The sequence below is a fragment of the Hydra viridissima genome, unplaced genomic scaffold, assembly GCF_058129835.1.
Source record: "Hydra viridissima isolate aposymbiotic clone 2 unplaced genomic scaffold, HvirCarnegie_v1 scaffold_18, whole genome shotgun sequence".
Classification (NCBI taxonomy): Eukaryota; Metazoa; Cnidaria; class Hydrozoa; order Anthoathecata; family Hydridae; genus Hydra; species Hydra viridissima.
This window is the reverse complement of record NW_028324317.1, coordinates 2,456,309-2,475,493: the sequence shown is the minus strand read 5'-3', so window position 1 is coordinate 2,475,493 and position 19,185 is coordinate 2,456,309. Positions and strand designations below refer to the sequence as shown.

At 29.1% G+C, this 19,185-nt stretch overlaps 1 long non-coding RNA gene across 1 annotated transcript; it reads right to left on the bottom strand.

Moving 5' to 3' along the window:
- Nucleotides 1-16,975: 16,975 nt before the first annotated feature.
- LOC149876839 (uncharacterized) lies at nucleotides 16,976-18,095 on the bottom strand. Its single transcript, XR_016448588.1, has 3 exons — nucleotides 17,907-18,095; nucleotides 17,479-17,668; nucleotides 16,976-17,007 (listed from the first exon to the last, which is right to left on the bottom strand). It is a non-coding gene; the product is annotated as an uncharacterized LOC149876839 (long non-coding RNA).
- Between the last annotated feature and the right edge of the window lie 1,090 nt (nucleotides 18,096-19,185).

Here is a 19,185-nt window from a genome sequence, read left to right as displayed (position 1 = left end):
AAGTATGCAAGAAAAAAAAGATGATGATTAGGGAATCATGAAAATGTAAGTATTATATCTTATTCAAGCCGTCACTTCCTTTGTATTCATAAAGCCTGATTTAAATGATATAACTTCTTTTTTGGAGAAAAAAAAATTTTACTGCCGGAAAAACTTTTTTCTTCGCAAGCGATATTGTGTTTTTTCCCTAAATCTTATATAAAAACGCTATAAAAGTGTATAGAGTTACTGTTTAAGTTATTGTTTTACCTTATGCTTCAGGATGATAATATGTTTACAGTTATTCATAAAATCGTTTTATCTCTAAGAATTAGTTAATAATCAAATGTACCTCATAAGTATGATTATAATTATTATAGATTAAATTTCATATTAATTCTTAGCATTCCTGTATTCCAGAACTTTTACCTTTCAAATTCATAGTAAATAGAAAAAGGAAAAATAGAATTACAAGTTGCTAAGAAAACTAAAAAATCGATAAACACTGAGTGAATATATTGGAGGTCCTAGAAAGTTTCTCCAATCTGAACTTCCAACGTTACGTGATTGTTTGCAGCGATGTCTAATCTGTAGCAAGACAAAATACTGGTTTATGAGAAAAATCTACGCAACTTATTAATGTTAGAGATTTTTTTCAAGGTTGCTCATAAATTTGCGAAACATTAAAATGGCATTAACTCCGAGTTGAGAGAGCCTATGGTGAAACAGAAACTAATAAAAATTCAGTGTTGGTATAGTCAGTGATACTGAAAAGAAACTAATACTAAAAAAACAAGAGAACTGTTTTAACCCTTTGTGGTCGAAGGTGTGACAATGATTTTTTTTTTTTAAATGTTTTTATTTTTTCTTTAATTTGTGATAAATCTTCATACAAAAAAAAAAAAAGATTTAATTTTTTTATTTTGGCTGTCTTAAAAATTACTATGGGACAAATAGGTCCCGACAGGCATTATTTTTTTTTCAATCTCTTTTAAAATTTTGTGTACAATACCTTACAGTATGTGTAGACCAGGAATATTTACAAGTTCTTGTATTTTTTTTGTTTTTGTCGCCTGTTAATAAAGAGGTATTAACAACATTTGTGTACTTTTTTGCTTTTTTTAAATTTTCACCCTTAGCCATCCATTGGTTGTACAATCTACACAAAGATTCTAGAGTATAATGATCAGCTTTTTGAAAGTCAGAAGATGGCTTCATGTAATACGGGCAGGGGTGCTTTGATGCTGCAGCTTGTTTTCCAACCATTTGAAGCAAATCCTTTAGATCTTCAAATACTGTATAATCTAAAGATGAAATGTTCAACTTATCCAAAATTAACCGCAAGTTATGGTATTTTTTGTTCAATGAAGGCAAAATGGCCAATGTAATAGTTTTGTGGATGCTTGAATCTTTAAAATATTTGCATGCATATTCGTCACACATGCTCAGTTTCACTGGAATTACTTTTTAACTCTGGTTTTAGGGTAATTAACAGTGTAACTTTAAGGAATCCCTGCCGTCCATTTACATCTAATTTGATATCAACATTATTTGTTCCTTGACCACTGTGATGAGGTACCTATGCTAGAAGCTCTTCAATGTCATTACAATACACAATAGGAGTATCTTTTTCTACCAATTATACATCCATAAAAAATCGAAATGAATGATACAGATTGCAATCTAGTTATCAAAAAATATTTATTTTGGTAATAGTTAACATACCTCTTTGCTTTTATTTAATTCTAATAGCAATAGGATTTTATCACCATTAAATAAATTTCCAATCATCTTGTTATTCTCAGCGACTTTAATATTAAAACCAGATTCCACACTTTTCCGTCCTGCCTCATTTCTCAGAAATTGTGGAACTTCAATCATGTTGCGATTACTTAAAAATCATAATGAAGTTATTACAAAAATCGGCTTTAAACTCATAACAAAGTTAGTTTTAAAAGTATTTTTAAGCTACAAAACCTTACCTGGCATCTAGTTTTATTAAAGTTTGTTGAATTTATCTAAAGAAAAGAAAGGTATCTTAACCTCAGGCTTTCCTAAAGAGACAGTGAGTTGCTTTGGATCAAAAGTTTTCAAAGCTAAGGTGATCCCTGAGTCATTTGTGTTTAAATCTTTGATAGAACTGGACAGAACTTTTCCTTGCGTTGTTGGAGATGTTGATTTTATTATGGCAGTCAAATTCTTTTGTCTTTCTAATATCGTACTGGGATGAGGAATTCTTTGATTTGCGCCCATTTTCAAAAATAAAACATATACATTTTCTCCCTCTAATAACTCTGGTATTCAGGCCTAAACTTTATAGCATTTGTATAGCAACTATAATAACTAAAATAACGTAATTAAGTTTTAACTATAATAGATTAAAAATCAATATAGTTATAATTACTTTCATAACATGGCTGCATAGTGAAGTAAGGATCAGTTCCTGTAAGCTTTTTCTACATTTTAAGCAAAGCATGGAACGAAGGTCTGAGCTATCTGCTGAATAATCTTTCTAAAATATAGTTTTGATATGGTTTGAGTAGCCATTTTTCTTTTTATCAAGGTTTAAATAAGTTGTTTCAGCATTATTGGTCTTAAATCCTTGTCTTTCCTTAAGCAGCAAATGCAAAACCTTTTAACAAAATCACCATGTTCTTTGAATGTTTATCCAGTAAGCGTACTACGTTGAAAAAACGTTGAAATAACGTTGAAATAACGTTGAAATAATGTTGATCAACGTCGATCAACGTTATTTCAACGTTGTTTTAACGTCGTGTGCCTACTGGGTTGGCATTTCAAATGAATGCTTCAAATGAAAACTTCCGATATGGATTGATAACATTGGCGTGATATATCGGTCATTTCAATCAAATGTCAATATAATGGATACAAACATGCATTCAGTTCGTATGTCAACGCGTGTTAGGAGCTATTATGCAACTATTAACAATTAGCAGCTGCTAGTTTTTACTAATTGTTAATAATTAAAGGTTGCTTTGTTTTGTTTTTATTTCAACAAAAATGTAAAGAGAAAGTAATGAAAGTTACATATCCGCCTGAAAATTTCAATGTTAAACAAATACTTTTAAATACATTAAAAGAAAAAATTGATAAATCTATCATAAACATTTCTGAAAATCTAAATACAGGGGCATGGGCATGATTTTTTGGTGTTCGAAAAGATCCTCCGAATCCCCCCTTGGTTATGGTTCTTAAAAACCCTTTTCAATTTTTAACTTGTTTTATATTAAACTAGATCAAAATTCATCAACAGATTTCAAATAACAACAAAAAAAATTTTTCGTTTAAAAAATAAGATCATTTAAAGTTATTTCAGGGGGTAATGAAAGGTAATTTTCAGCTTTGCATGGTTACAAATTCTAAACGAGAAGAAATTTTTTGATGAAATTTGAAATCTGACGATGAATCTTGATCTAGTTTATGATAGCACAAAAAAAATAATTTATGATTAAAGGAGACGAAGTTCTAGGAAAGGGGCTGTTGGGGGTCGGGGAGGGATTGGTTTAGCTCCAATTACCGTAATTTTTTGCAAGTCATCCTCGTTGCACACCATTATCAACATACTATAAATTTGAGTATGCCCCATGCCTCTTCGTTACTTATCTTGAACAAAAAAATTCCTTGGCACTCCCTTAAATTATGTGATTTCTCCCCAGGTCCCCACTAAAAAAAGTTAACGTTTATTTTTTTTGAATGCGGAAATGTTTTCTGATGACAATCAAAAATATAGTCTCTGGGGATGTGTTGCAAGGTCTTAGAGCATGCTCCTATGCACCGTCTCCACTTCAACACATGAAAAAAGACCGGGCAAAAGACAGTACATATTTCGAAATGGCAAGAAAAGAGATTGTCTCGTGTGTTTCAATAGACAGGGGAAAGGACAGACGCGAAACTTCGGAATACTATGATACTTGCCCCGGTAAACCGCAAATGCAATATGGGCAATTTTTGCAATTTGGGCAATTGCTTCGAAAGATATCACACATTAAGAAATTTTAAGTCATAAAATTTATGTTTTTCTTTTATAATATAAGTTAGAATATTTTTCTTTATAAAATAGCTACGAAATAAAAGTTTTATTTTATTGCAATATTTTTCTTCTACATCACAGGTATGTATTTGTAACTAATATAGTGCTGGAGTTATTAGCATATATTGAGTTACTAGGTTAGAGATCAAAGGGTTTATTGTTCTTAAAAGGTGTCTGTTCCTCTTTTACCAACCAAAGACCATTGTTGAGTTAAAATCACGTGATTTATTTAAGTTGTATGATATAGTATGATAAAGTGAACGTAAAACATACAGATGGAGGAAATCTTAATTGGTCAGAGTACATGCCACTCCGGAGTTTCGCCATGAAATCAATCTTAAAATCTTTTTTAAAAGTTTTGAGTAAAAAGTTTTTTATTATTATTACTTATTAAGTCTTCATCGGCGTTTGTTGTTTTGTTTATATTGGATATTAACGAATAGGAACCTACTTCTGTATCAGTCTTTTGAAATAAACATAACCTGCTGTAAATACACAGACTAATTGAAGATTGTTTTTTAGAAGGATTGTGCGACACATTTATGCGTATTGATAGGAAAAATACTTTAAACTTTCAACAAATATAAACTTATGTTTTTGTTTGGGAAAGGGGGAAGTGTTTCGACAAGAAAATAAAAAACAAAAAAAATTTCAGAAAAAATTGGAAATAATTTTCGCTATTTTTAAATGTATTAGCAACATTTTGATATAATTTAGCTCAGTAATGTTAAAGGTTAAGTATAATACTTTTGAAATTTCTAAACATTGTTTTTGTATCAATCCTCTCTTGATTCATTACAGTAAGAAATTTCATCAAAAAAAAAGCAGTTTGAATGAAAAATGAAGCTTAAAGAAAACTAACAAAATATTTTATAACATATCTAGAAACATATAGATAATTTATTTAAATAACTAGTAAATAAACAGCTATATTTAAATTGCATAGGTACATAGTGCAAAGTGCATGAAAGCATCACCAAAGCATTTGAAAATAAAAACCAGGTTGTAAAAAATATATTTTTACAACACTGTTTTAAGTGTTTATGTAATCTACAGAACAGATATTAAAAATTCTGTTCTAATGCTTCCCGATTTCAATGTAACAATCCTCCACCCTTTACGAGTCAGTGCTTTAAAATGAAATATTTTTTTATTTACTAAAAATTTTTAAATTTTTAACTATTTTTGTTTTTGAGTTTTAGTTTTAAACTTAAGTTTGAAAAAATTATAACAAACCTAAAAAGAAAAATTTTAAAAAAATTAAAAAAAACCTAAAAAGCTTATTAAATATATAGCTTATTCACAATGCACAGTTAAAACAAACGTGAAAAAAATCAATCTAGATGCAAAATAAACAAAAGATAAATTTACAGGTAACAAATGCTTAAAACCTAACAATATTTTCTATGGAAGAAGTGATTATAAACAACATTTGTTATCTGCATACTAAAGTTGAAAATGATTTAAAACGGCTGAATATTTCCCTGTGTACTAATGTTCAACCTGTACTAATGCTCTCTCCTCTCCCCCATGCAGTAGCCTATTGCAATTTTTATAAAATTAATTTTGCAATTAAAATTTTCTCTTTTATTTTATGATTTAAGGCTTAAAATGTGAGAGGCTTTTCAAAAAAAATAAGTCCGTATTTTTTTGAGAAAAAAATTTTGTGACTATTTTTTCTAAAGCTTTAGCGTTTGCAAGTAAATCTCCTTAGGATAGGCTCAACTAAAATTGACATAGCACAAGCTCCTACAATATTCTGATCATATTGTCCATGGTACATGATAAATGAAGACCCACTTCTGAATTTCATATTTTCGTAACAATTGTCATCCGCAATTTAAAAATATCATACTCTATTTAAAAAAGTAAAAACTACTATTGGTGTTGCTTGATGTAGAATTTATGTTAAATTCAGATTGAGAATTATTCTTCAATATTTGAAGAGGCAATTTTCTATAGCTTTCAGCAACACCGTCTCTAAGCTCGTTTCGAAAAATATCTTATGCAATTTTAATAAAACAATGAATTTAAATCTTTACACTGTTGGAAAGAAAACTTTTACCCCTTGCATTTACCACCTGAAATATTTTAATGATACCCATTCCTGCTTCGGCAGAGATCTCTTTGGGACTAAAGAATCTTTGTTACTCGGGGTAAAAGTTTATTTGAACGACTAAAATATCAAGGTTTTTTTAGTAAAACAAATTTTGTAAACAAAATTAATATTATCAGGTTTTTTCATGGGTTCATTTTTTTTAAACTCATCAATTTCACACTGCATTACTTCCTCAACAGTCAAAAACACGGGCATAGACCTTCGCATGTTCTAGTTTTTCCAAATAATCCTTTAAAATTTCCTCATCAATTATTTTTTTCTTTTTGAGTTTGTTTTCTAATAGTCTTGCTATTGTTTCTGCCTAGTGTCATTTTCGTTAACGAAAACGAAATGAAAACAAAAATCAAACGTTTTCGTTCAACGAAAACGAAATAAAAACGATAGCATTTTTAAAAGATGAAAAGGATATATAAATAAGAACTTAAATTTAATGTAAAAAAACGAAATAAAAATACGGCATGTAGTACTTTCAAATAAGCAAGAGATCCAAAGTTTTATTGTCAATCTTAATTTGCGGTAATTCGAGTTAAACCCAAACAAAACCTAAACCTTTCAAAGACAAAAGTAAGGCCACCTCAACGCCGTTAATGCATGTTCTGGAAAGTACACGAATTCTGCGTTTTTATAAATAGGTTATGTTTCACTGTATTTTTTTAGCCCAAATAAATTTTTTTTTTCTCCAAGCGCTTTAGTTTGTCTAAAATCAAACAAAGTGAAATTTTTTTTTTAATTACTCAAATTTAGATATAAAATTTTGCTTTATAGTTGATGAACCATATTTTGGTATAAAATGGTGCTGCTCTAAATGAAGATAAAATATTGAATTGAGAAAACAGATTTTTCAAACAATTTATAACTTAAGTTATAAGTTTAATTTCTAACCAGTCATATGTCTGCAAACATATTAAAGGCCGAAAAAAATTAGTTATTTCAAGTTTAAAATCTGTTTTTTCCATTTTATATGAAATTTTTTTTTAATATGAGTGTGAAGAACACACAAATTGACATACGACTAGTTAGACTTTTAAAGTTAAACCTCTTAAGGTTTATTTAAAAGTTCAAGCTCAAAATTTAAACATTACTGTGATGTAAACCACCCCTATTTCATATAGCCATTAAACTATTTAACTTAAGTTCCGGTCTTTAAATTACCATAGATTAATGTAAACATGTAAAATAGCGGGCAGAATATAAATTTACTTACTATTTTCTTGTAGAAAATATATATAGATATTTTTTTACTCCATCGCAAAAGATATGTTAAGTTTTAAACAATATCTATAGATATTGTTTAAAACTTAACGTATCATATAGTTTATAAACAAATGTTGCAGACCGGAAAAAAAATATGTTATCACCGAGAACAAATAAGACAAAAAAGTTTGAGAATATGCATTAACAACGTTGAGAGTAGAAGATCACGGCAATAAAAAAACTATCGTTTCACATACTAAAGACTGTATATCAGGCTTTTGTATGTGAAACGAAATAAAAACGTAATAAAAACGATATCTTTTTTTGAAACCGAAACGAAATTTAAACTGAAATTAATATTCAAAAACGAAATAGAAACGAATATTAAAATCAGCTACAAAACGAAAACGAAACTAAAACTTAAATGATATAAGAAAAAAAACGAAATAAAAACGAAACTGATTTAAAATCATGAAACGATATTATATTTGCTTCTGCCGTTTTTGAAAATTGTTGACGTATTTTTTTATGAAGATCTAATTTTTGTAATAATCTTTTAGTGGAAATAGCATTTTTTTAAGAGCCAGTTTAACCAGTTTTTGGTTATCTTTAAGACATCAACCATACCTTTTGCACTGCTCCACTCTCTGAAAAGCATCAGTAATATTCCAGAGGAGAAATAATCGCTTCTTTTTTAAGTATCAATTCTTCTCTAGGCCCAAAATCTCAATAAGGAAGTAAAGAATTTTTCTATTTAAAAATATCATTGGTTGGAAAAATATAGATTTTAAGTTGGTATTGGTTTCCTCAAATTTTATCAAAATTTATTCAAATAATACAAAATTCTGCTTTTGTTCTGCGATGAACAAGCATCAGAACAGGTCTAACTGTGCTTCAGCTCCTCTTTCTTTAATAAAGTCTTTTTCTAGTCAAGACAAATAGCGAACAATAACTAAAGACTTTTCATTAGATCACTTATCACTCTGAGTTTAAAATCAGGAGTAAAATATAAAAATGCTATCTTTGTTTTTTGCAAACTTTGTTTTGATTAAAATTGTCTTGTTTTTGTTTGATCAATATTCAACTATATAGCCCAATTTGTCGAGCATAAAATACTTCACCATCGCTTAATTTAGAAGTAAGTTGGTTTTGTTGAATTTTCAAATTTAACATTTTCTTTTTCTCCTCCATAAGAGAGTTGAACCTTTTTACTCTTAACATGTGCAGACAAGACGTAGGAGTCTCACGAGTTCATTTAGGGGTGAAGAGTGGTGAAGGGGAAAAGAGGAAGGGATTTTTACTAATGCTACAAAAGGGGTATGATAGGTTAGCGCAATTTAAAAACCATAAAAAACTTTTTTTTGGCGTTTGTATCTTTTTGGAATTAGGATTCTTTTATGATAAGAATGTGCACTATTAGCTTTATAGATAGTGTTCACCTTTTTCTCCATTTTTTTGTGAGTTTCCCTAATTTTTCTAGCTGTTTATTTTGGTGACATGATTTTATGAGGCTCAAATATTTAGCTGTAATTTTGTAAAGACAAAGTTGTCATTCTGAGGCGAGAGTTAGCTCACGATCGCCTTAAGTTCTGAGGTATTACTTTTTCTAATTGGGCAGTTTTCTAAAAGCCCGCTCAAAGTAATCCTTTTAAAATGTTATTTTGTCTATTTCTGATTTCGCATTTGAAATGATTACTCTACTCTAACTTAACCTTAAACAACTGTACGGTTTTTATAGGTTTAATATATGTTTGCAGCGTTTTAAATTATAGTTGAAAATGAGTCCAATAGTAACCTCAGAATGTAGACCTCAGAAGCACCCTAGAGGACTCCTACGAACTGCTGGAATTTTATTACATTTTATTACCTGCTTTAATTTTTATCATTAAAGAAATTCTTTGCTGGGGAAGCCGGAATTAATGAAGGTACCATTAGAAAAATCTTAAAGGAATACCTTAAAGCAAAGTTAAGGGCAAAAGAAAGACATCACTTGATCACAGACTCAATAAAAGATTCAAGGCTGCAATGATCAAAGTTTATTTAATATTTTCAAAGATAGAAAAAAACCAAATAATTTATTTTCTGATATGAATTTTTTCAACCTTGATGCTGTTTATAACAGTAGAAATGATCGTTATATAAACCCAAAGAAGTTAAAGTTGTCCCAAAAAACATCAGGCAGACATTTTTAATGAAAAATATCCTCTGACAGTTAAGGTTTTTGGCTTAATTGGCTCAAAGATGGAACAAAGTTGTCCTCAGCTTTTTTTCCTAGTGGCTTAAAAATTACAGCAGTGCATGCAGTGGTCAAAAATTTGTACATTACTAAACTTATACATATCTTGAACTATTTCAATTACAAGCAGAAGTAAAATTTTTGTTCTTAGTTTCATTTTATAATGAAGATCTTATTGAGGAACTCTATGATAGGATCAAAGTTAAGCTGTTACTTAAGATCAAAGTTAAGCTATTACAGTTACTTAATGGCTTCTCCTAGGGCACTTTTAAGTTACAATTGCTAAGTAAAATAACATCCGCATAATTGACAACTTAGTTTTGAAATATCTGATTCTAATGCTTTTAAATATAAAGTTGGTAAAACAGTTCATAAATTGTAGTTAAAAAATATATTTGTCTATTACATCAATAACTTGATTTTAATTTTCGTCTGCTTTTTCTTTTATACTGCTTTATCGGCTACCGGGTTGGGGTTGCAAGCTAAATTAAGTTTACTTCACGTATTCTTTCGGAATTTATGCGGAGTAAGATATCTATTAATATAAACCATTGATTTGTGTTCAGAGAAAAATTGAATGAGATGAAAAGAAATTTCTATTACAAATTCGTTAAAATATGCTTTGGTATTTCAAATTTTGTTTCCCTTATACTTTGATGTCATAGATATTCGCAAGAGGAAATTTTCGCAAACTGATTTGCTAAATTTGAATGATTACATCTGCAAAATTCTAATAAAGCTTCTAAATTTTGCGGTTAGTTCGATCCGCAAAAATTCGTGACATTAATGCATTTTTTTTAATACCCCTATAAGTTTCACTAGTTTTTCTTAAACTTGTGAAATAATATTACATGAAAGCTTAAAAACAAAAATAGTAAACAAATGAGTCGCGTCACATTAGAGCGTCAAAGCAATAAAAAACATGTAACTTACAAAATTTGATTAGCCTATCATTTCCAAGTTTCAAATTTTGAAAAGATAAAATTCCCAAAAGAGTTCTGCAATTACAAACTAAAGATTGGTGTGCACGTTTCTGTTGATTAATTAGGTAAAGATATTTAAACACTGATATCAGTTAAAGTTAAGTAAATACTCACACGTAGAGATTAAATTCAATTTTGATGGTAAGCATTCGTTTTATAGTAACCAAAAGCCATCGAAATAGTCACACCATTTGACATTTATTGGTGGATAGTCGACAATAGCCGACATTTCGTATTCTCAATTTGGTGACAGATTTTCTTTAACTGTATGACTAGAGCCATCAATGAATCATGTGACTTATTCAGATAAAGGGATTAATTTTTCTAAGTGAAGCGTATTAGTTAATGAAAACCATCTATTATTTGCCGCTAAAGCATTTGGCTTTTTTAAATATATTTGTAAATTTTAAATCAAAATGTTTTGTTAAGTTGATTAGTTGTAACCTCGCACAAGATTTTTTTTAACACAAAGCCATTTTATAAATTTGAACAACAGACATTAGGGATGGATACTTCCATGAACATGTCTTTCTATCCCTTGTATTTTACCAACTAAGAAAAATGTTAACAACACATCTACTGCTAGTTATATATAATAGAGAGATTTGAAGAAAGAAAGTACCCGTTGAAAAACCTCGTACCCTTGATAGTTTACTGAATTCATGACGTTTGTATATTTAAAAAATTAGACTTTTTATGCCTTGAGATATAGAGTGAGGTTTAATGAAGTACATTGATATTTGAATAAAATTTTGGAAATTTTAAATTTTGGGAAGTTTGAAAACTGAGTCAATAACTGTGAATACCTTTCTCGGCTATTTTTTTGAGTAAATCGTTTGTTATTATATGAGATCTGTAATGTCAAATCAAATTGTAGCAAAAATTATATATTTACACAACTCTTTTAGCTACGTTTCGTGATATATTATTAGCAAAAACTTAGAAAAAGGCAAAAACTTCAAGTTTTGATGATTGAAGTTTTATCTAAATCTAATTCCTGTTTTAAAGTTGCACTACAAAAGTCTCATTCATTAAAGTTGCACAAACTAAATAAATACTAGTATGTACACTAATTTCAGCAGGTACTAGAATTGTCAATTATGCTTTTATTTTCCGCTCTTCCGATTTATGGAATAAAATGTTCATGTGTTTTTTTTCTGGTGAAGTTGTGTAGTTGACAACAACCGGATTATCAATGATCGCCTTAAACTAGATTTTATTTAAGATGTTCCTTGCAGCTTCAAAGTTTTTGATTGCTTTTTTTAAATCAATGGGCAATCAATTGATGCATCTAAGTGCTTTAAAAGGTACCAAATTGCAGAATCATACCACCTGTATCCTTTAACAATCGAGCTGAATCGACGTAGTTACTTTTTTTTACTTTTTTCATAACAGTTAGATGGGACAAGTTCCATTCAAAATGCTTTATCCAAATATAATTAGTCACTCCAAAAGTACCATTACTTAAGCTTAAATGTTTTACAAATTGTAATATTAGAGATTGTCATCAATTTAAACCAGGAATTTTATTTACATAAATCCAAGCAAAGCTTCAGTACCATAAAAAGCAAAGTTATTTTTAAAAATTACTTTCTACATTTCAAAACACAAAAACTTCCAATCCCTTTAGGTTTCTGGAGTATTGGGGCGGATGAGTCGGTCTGTTGAGTTTTTGTTTCTATCACTCTTTCTAACAGCGATTCAATTATTCTTACGTCAATGTTTCTAAAAGAATCAGAGTTTATGCGATTCAACACCCGTCCCTTTCCTTAAGTTTCTCCACTATATCGAATATTTTAACAATAGTTAAGGCAAGTTAATATAGAAAGCAAAGCAAACATATTAGTTATAGCCGATGGACTTTATACTGTAACATGACATCTGTCTTGATTTTATTCGTCTTTTAAATCTTTGCGGTTCTTTGGATTATCAGATCGAATGATACACTGCATATTACCAAATAAAAGATAATGCAAACAAATGAAAACCATCATCTAAACAAAGCTGAGATGAAAGATGTCAATATTGATTCTGTTAGATGTTAGATTTCATTAAAACTGAAAATTTTATTAAAATTGAAATTCTTACAGGTGCAAGTTCGGACAAAGGCTAAATAGATAAATAAAAACAATATAAGGAATAACTAAAACTAAATTAAACTACTGAGTTCATCGTTAAACAAACGAGCATAAAAAAAAATATTTAAACAACTTGAATTATTTTTAACAAAAACGCTCTACTTGCCATTAACATGTTCAGAAAAAAGCGAGGACAACAATTCCAATCATCTTACTTTAGCTTTTATTTTCAACTAAAGCGGCATCTGAAAACCTTGTTCTAAATATCAATAAAACTCAAAAGATGCCCAAAAGTTTAGAAAATAAGTAACTCTTGTGAATCCAAAGCTTAAAATTCACATTTTTTTAAATTGGCTTTTTTTCTGAACTACACGAACACCTTAATATGCTCCAGCATATTACATTTCTTAAAACTTTGATGAGCTCTTGCAAGAAGGGTCAGATCAACTTTTATTAGACCTTAAACACAACAATTCTCCGTGTCGATTAGGGTACAAACTCTTGTAAATCTTATCAGTTACTAAAGAAAAAGCCTTGAAGGGACTTTTATTCTCTCCAACAGACAAAGTTCGTTCAAACCCTTGCAAGTGAAAAAAAAAAAAAGCACAGAAGCAACCAATTTAATAATATTAACAATAAGAATGATAATGGTAAAAGCTCAATAATTTTAGCTGAGTTATCATTCAAAATTGATTCATTCGGTTCTGCCACATCAGTTGGTCCTAAAATGTTAAAGACTGATAAAAATTAACAACCTGACATTCAAACTTTATATCCTACTATTGTGTGCACTCATTTCATGTCAAAACAGCTCCTTAAAAAGTAACCATTCTTACCACCTCTAGAACATAAAGGAAGTATCTCTTTAACCATCAGCCCAACTACTTTGATCCTTAGCTTAAAATATGCGTGAAAATAGATTTTACGTCAACTTGAGTTATTGCAATGACAGTTATAAACTAAACCAAAATCTTTAGAAAAGAAAATCTTCAAAATAAAATCAAAAAAACTTGCACTCAAAAACTCTACAATCATGTCATGAGACAGGCAATTAGCATGGGTATAAGAAAATGCTCATCTTTTTATTTTACCGAAAACCTGCACAAAGAGTCAAACATAAAGAACAAGATCATAAAACTCTAACGCACAACCATTAAATGAATTTACGATAGGGCTGGTTGGAGGTCATGTATAAACCAAACATGGAGAGTTCGTTCGGTATAAAAGCATAAAGCCAACACAAACTCAGTTCAACAATTAAACTCAGTAAACATGATATGCAGTTAACGTTGGTTTTTTGAAGATCTCTGAGTTAAATATGAAAACAATTACTCAAAAGTTTTTTTAAAACATTTATAAAACATGAGCTTTTTGTTAGCCACTTCATGCCCTCTCTTACCGTCTCCCTTCCCCGATCCCGCCGTATATAGGTTGGTTAAGTTGGTTGCTTAAAGCATTATGAGTTTGAATTAAAATTTCAAATTAAAAAAATGCTTTTAGAAAAATAAGGTGGGTTCATTAAGTAGCGGAGCATTAAAGAAGGTTGAAATAACAAGATACAGTTACAGGCTTGAATAGAAACTTTAGGTTTCCATCTTTTAGAGGAAACTTAAAGTTTTTAATTGTTTATGGAATTATATTTAAAAAGTTAATCATCAACATCATTAAACTTTGGTAATTACAAAAATATTTTAAAATATCGAATACCGAATCATTTAAAATATATTTATTTATGAAGGTTGAATCTTGACTTAAAATACATAACATATAATAAATAGAGCGTAAACAGAGACTTTTTCATTACTTATCTCTAAGCCATTAAATGTTGAGAAGAGAAAGAACCATTAAGTTTTCAGGGTAGTCATCCCGAATAGAAATAATAATAATACTCAATACGGCTTTTTGATTCTACTACTAAAAATATGTGGAAATTATTTTGAGTTTATTAAACTTTAACAGACTCAAAAGCTTCCCTAAGGAAAAAGATTTGTAATTTACACTTTTAAGTAAAAATAAGATTGAAGAATTTTCTTAATTTCAAGAATGTTTGGAATAAAATATTTATCCAGCCTAGTAAGTGCGTTCGCTGTGGTAAATAGTAAACCTTAAATTTTTTGAAATATTTATTTGCATATACAGTCCCAGGTTTTGAGCCTCCACTTAACCGTGCAATTTATAAATTTCTAATAATCCTTTCTGACGAGTAAGAAGAAAAAACGTGGCTTTTAAAACAAACCAATCAGCAGCATTTTGCAAACAAAAGGCAAATTGCTGAAATTATCTGCGAACCGAAAAAAATTATTATCCGAAAGAACACCATTTCGAAATTTAAAGTTATCAAAAATTAAAGAAACTCTGTCTAGTTGATACCTCTTCTTTAACTTAAACAGGCACAAGTTAAAAAAAAACACGGAGAAAACGGTTTCTATGAACAAACAAATGAAATGCGAAGCTAGATATTATGCTAAACTAAAAATTTGTTTCATAAAAAAAATAAAAAGCATATTTACTTAATAAATCAATAGAAAATGTAGAAAGAATATTTACTAAATAAAGAGGCTTTTTTAGATGTCTCGGCTTTGGCTCAGTCTTACGCACGGCCAGTACCAAATTTTGCTGAATTACTTTAATATTTGAGTAAAACTTTGGAGAACTGAGTATAGTAATCGAGTTTTTCATTTTTGCCGTTAAAAAATCTAAATCTTAAGAAATTATAATTTCTTTTGGTGAGATTGTATATATTTATATATATAAATATACTTAAAAATGTATAAATATATTTAAAAACCTGTTTTCACAAAGACTTTACATATAATAAACCGAAATTTTATTCCGAAAACTTCATATTCGATAAAGCTTTTTAGCATATCTGTTTTTGGGTAAATAATTTTATTACAGAAATAAAACCCAATATATGTAAACAAACAATTTTTTGAAGGAATTTTCAAGTTCATGTTAGCTCGGAATATGTTTTTATTTTCTCTGTTTGATTTATGCAACGTCTCTCATAAAAGGTACTCTTACTTAGATCAAACAGAGGGATATTACCCTGGAGTTTGGAACATAGGAGATGTTGGAACTTACGAAAGAAAAAGCGCTTTAAATGTCACAATTAACAAAAAGCAAAAAAAAAAAAAATAATGAATTTGTGTTTTGGCATGTTTGTATGTTTGGGCCACCTTATTTCTAAAATTGAACAGCGCTTCTCCTTGTCCACCGCTTGACTATGTGCTCAACTTGGCGCATAAGTCAAGAGAACGCAATAATATCCTTTTGTTTGTGTATAAATCAACACACACACCCCTGTTTACTGTTTGTACTAACTACGAGGCGCTAATTTTTGTTTTAAACAAATCGACTTATCAGTCACCTAAACTTACAAAAAAAAATCAAATATTTAATTTTCAGGCAACAAAGTTCTTTCTACCGAAGCGCAAAAAGATCCGGAAGCATAAAATTGTTAGCAAACTACCCAGTAAACATCGAACAGTTGGTAAGTAGTTGGCCCGATCCTAATAACCAACTATTAGCTACAGTTGGGCCAACAGTCGGCTATTTAGTTGGTACCGTGAAAAAAACGTAACGCTTTTACCAACACTTAGCCAACTGTTTTTAAATAATTGGTTGCCATTAACGGCCCAACAATAATAAAACAGTTGGCTAACAGTTGGTACCATTACCGGCCCAACTATATGATTTTTTTTCGCGATTTTTTAAATTCGCTTTTGCGCTTAAATTGAAAGTGCAAAAGTTATAAATCATGTTTTGAATATTGCTTAATAACAAAGTATAACTTTGCTTTTTAATATTTAATTTTCTATTTAATAATGATTGTTTGTATATCAGATTTTACCAGTCAAACAGTACAACTGTCCACACAAAATATTGTATTATATTTATAGATAACTTAGTTGAATACACAAAATGAACAAATTTTTTATCATTACACTTTTATTTCCAGATCATTAAAAAAATATATTTACAAAAAAAAAACTAAAAATATTCTATTATTGTAGTTAATATTATTAAAGGTTTGAAATTAATATTGGCAGCTTTAATTAAAAACAATATTTTAAAACACAAGTATTTAAAAACGTGGCGATTTATTAGATAATTATCAATAATAATTAAGAAAAATTAGAATTATAAATAAAATTAAGATAAATAAACTTTTATAAATTTGCAAAAGAAAATAATAACTAAATATTCTTTTCATTGATTAACTGCAACTGATTTTTTATAACCTTGGTTTTCGTCTATCTATTTATTATCCCCATCTCCTTGATCAATTGCGCCCTGAAACCATCTTGAAACAATTGGGTAAATACCTTTGTGCTTGGAATTAAGATACTGAATTCTTACTGCTGCTAAAAGAATAAAATGAAAATAAATTTAAAAACTCAATTTACTTTTTGTTTAAATACAAATTATTTTTAAGTTATTTTTAAGCTCTTATACATATACTTTGCAAATCGAGAATTACATTAACTGGTTGGCAGTTTTAAAAATATGTGCATATGATAACCGAGAGCAATTAGCTTATAGGTTCAAGAAAAACTTCTATATGCTCTTTAAGAATCATATAGTTGAATACTAGTAAATCATAGTTTACATTGGCAATTAACATCTCTAGTTAAGAATAAAATACGACATTGATAAGTTCAAGTCACCAAGGGAGAACATAATATCTTACAAATTTACAACTAATGACAACACTGGTAATTGTCATAAGTACTAACATATTATATTCTTTCTTAGTGTTGTAAACATATTTTTGTAAATATAATAATACAGTTGACTTTAATAGACTAAAAATTTACATAACTAATAATACTTACATAGTAAGCACTTTAACACAAAATGATAACATTGCAACTTAATCTTGCCCATTCCAGTAGCTACCATCTTACTTGAAGATCCATTTAGATTACATAAAATGCTAAAATTTTTAGAAAACATGGCACCCAACACACGTCATATGTATTCTGGACGTTCAACTTTACCGCCAATAGAACGCAGATATTCTAACTAAAAGCAAATAATGCTACATATTACAACTTTTTTTATTTAAATTATTTTTTCAAAGGTAAATGAAAATGTAATGCGGTATAATATAACTAAGGTATTATTAAATACCTTTGATAAATTACAATTATAAGACTTATAAAAAAACTTATCTTTGATCTTATAAAATAATAATTACTAGTTTAAACTCAACCTGTAGACTGCTACAAACATTATAATATAGAAAATAATTTCAAATTACATAGAGAGCCAGCTCAGGTTTCATCTGTAGCATAAGGTTAATCCTCTCCAAATCTTCCTTACTTTCAATTGGAAGGCCAGGGGGAACAACAATGTCTTCATTATCCAAAAAACTTTCAATTTCTAAAAACGTATTTTTTTGCTCCAGTTCTGTTAATCTTAACTCCAAAGCTGCTAACATCTCTATAAACATACTTAAATTATTAAATAATATTTCTAGGGATTGCAATCCCGCATTGCGGGATCCCGCAATCCCGCGGGATCCCGCATTAATTTAGCGCATGCAAGATCCCGCAAAAACTACTGCGGGATCCGCGGGATTTGCGGGATTTTGAAACAATTGCTTTTAAACAAAAAAGGTCAATTCTTTTAAACAAAAAAGACAAAAAAGATATCAAATTAAAAGTGTTTATTGTATTTGTGAAACAAATCAATTTAAAAATTTATCTTCAGCTATTAAAATATTTTTGTTAGCTATAAATATAAAAAAATCATTCAAAAATAAACAATTATTTAGCAAAACATTAGTCGAACTCGTTCAAATTTTTTTTTGTTTAATTAATGATTATATTGAAATTTTCGCTAATGAGTATGTTGAAATTTTTGTTAATGAGTATGTTGAAAACGTGAAATTGAAAACGTGCGTGTATAATTGTAAAAAATATACTTTTAAAAACTACTTTTTAAAAAGTCTTTAAAAATTATTTACATCAAGATTTTAAAACAAAAGTACTAAGCATGTCGCAAATTAAAACTATATAGAATTATTTTAAAAAAGTGATAATGAAGAAAATGCGAAGTGCATGTTATGTTCGGCTATTTTAAAAATTAATCAAAGATCAACTAAAGGGTTATTAATCCATTTAAAAACTAAACGTGGCACCGATTTAAAATCAAACGTTTTACAACAAGACGGAGCTTCAACTTCAAAACAGCATGAATCAGTTGAACTAGAGCCTAAAATATACATCGACTGCAAAGACGAAGAAGTAATTCCATCGAAAAAAGTCAGAACAATTGACACGTTTTTCGTAAAGGAAATTTCTATGGAAAAAAATGGTATCGCGCATGGTTGCAAAAGATGGCTTTACATTTAATAGTTTTTGCACATCTTCAGATTTACGGTACTTGTTTTCAAAGAGTGGTTTCCGGCTCCCTACTTCACCTTATACTATAAGATTGATGGTAGTTAAATTCTCAGATTCTGTAAAAACCGATATAATGCAAAAACTCACATCACTAAAAAAGCAAAATCAAAAGTTTTAGATAACGTTTGACGA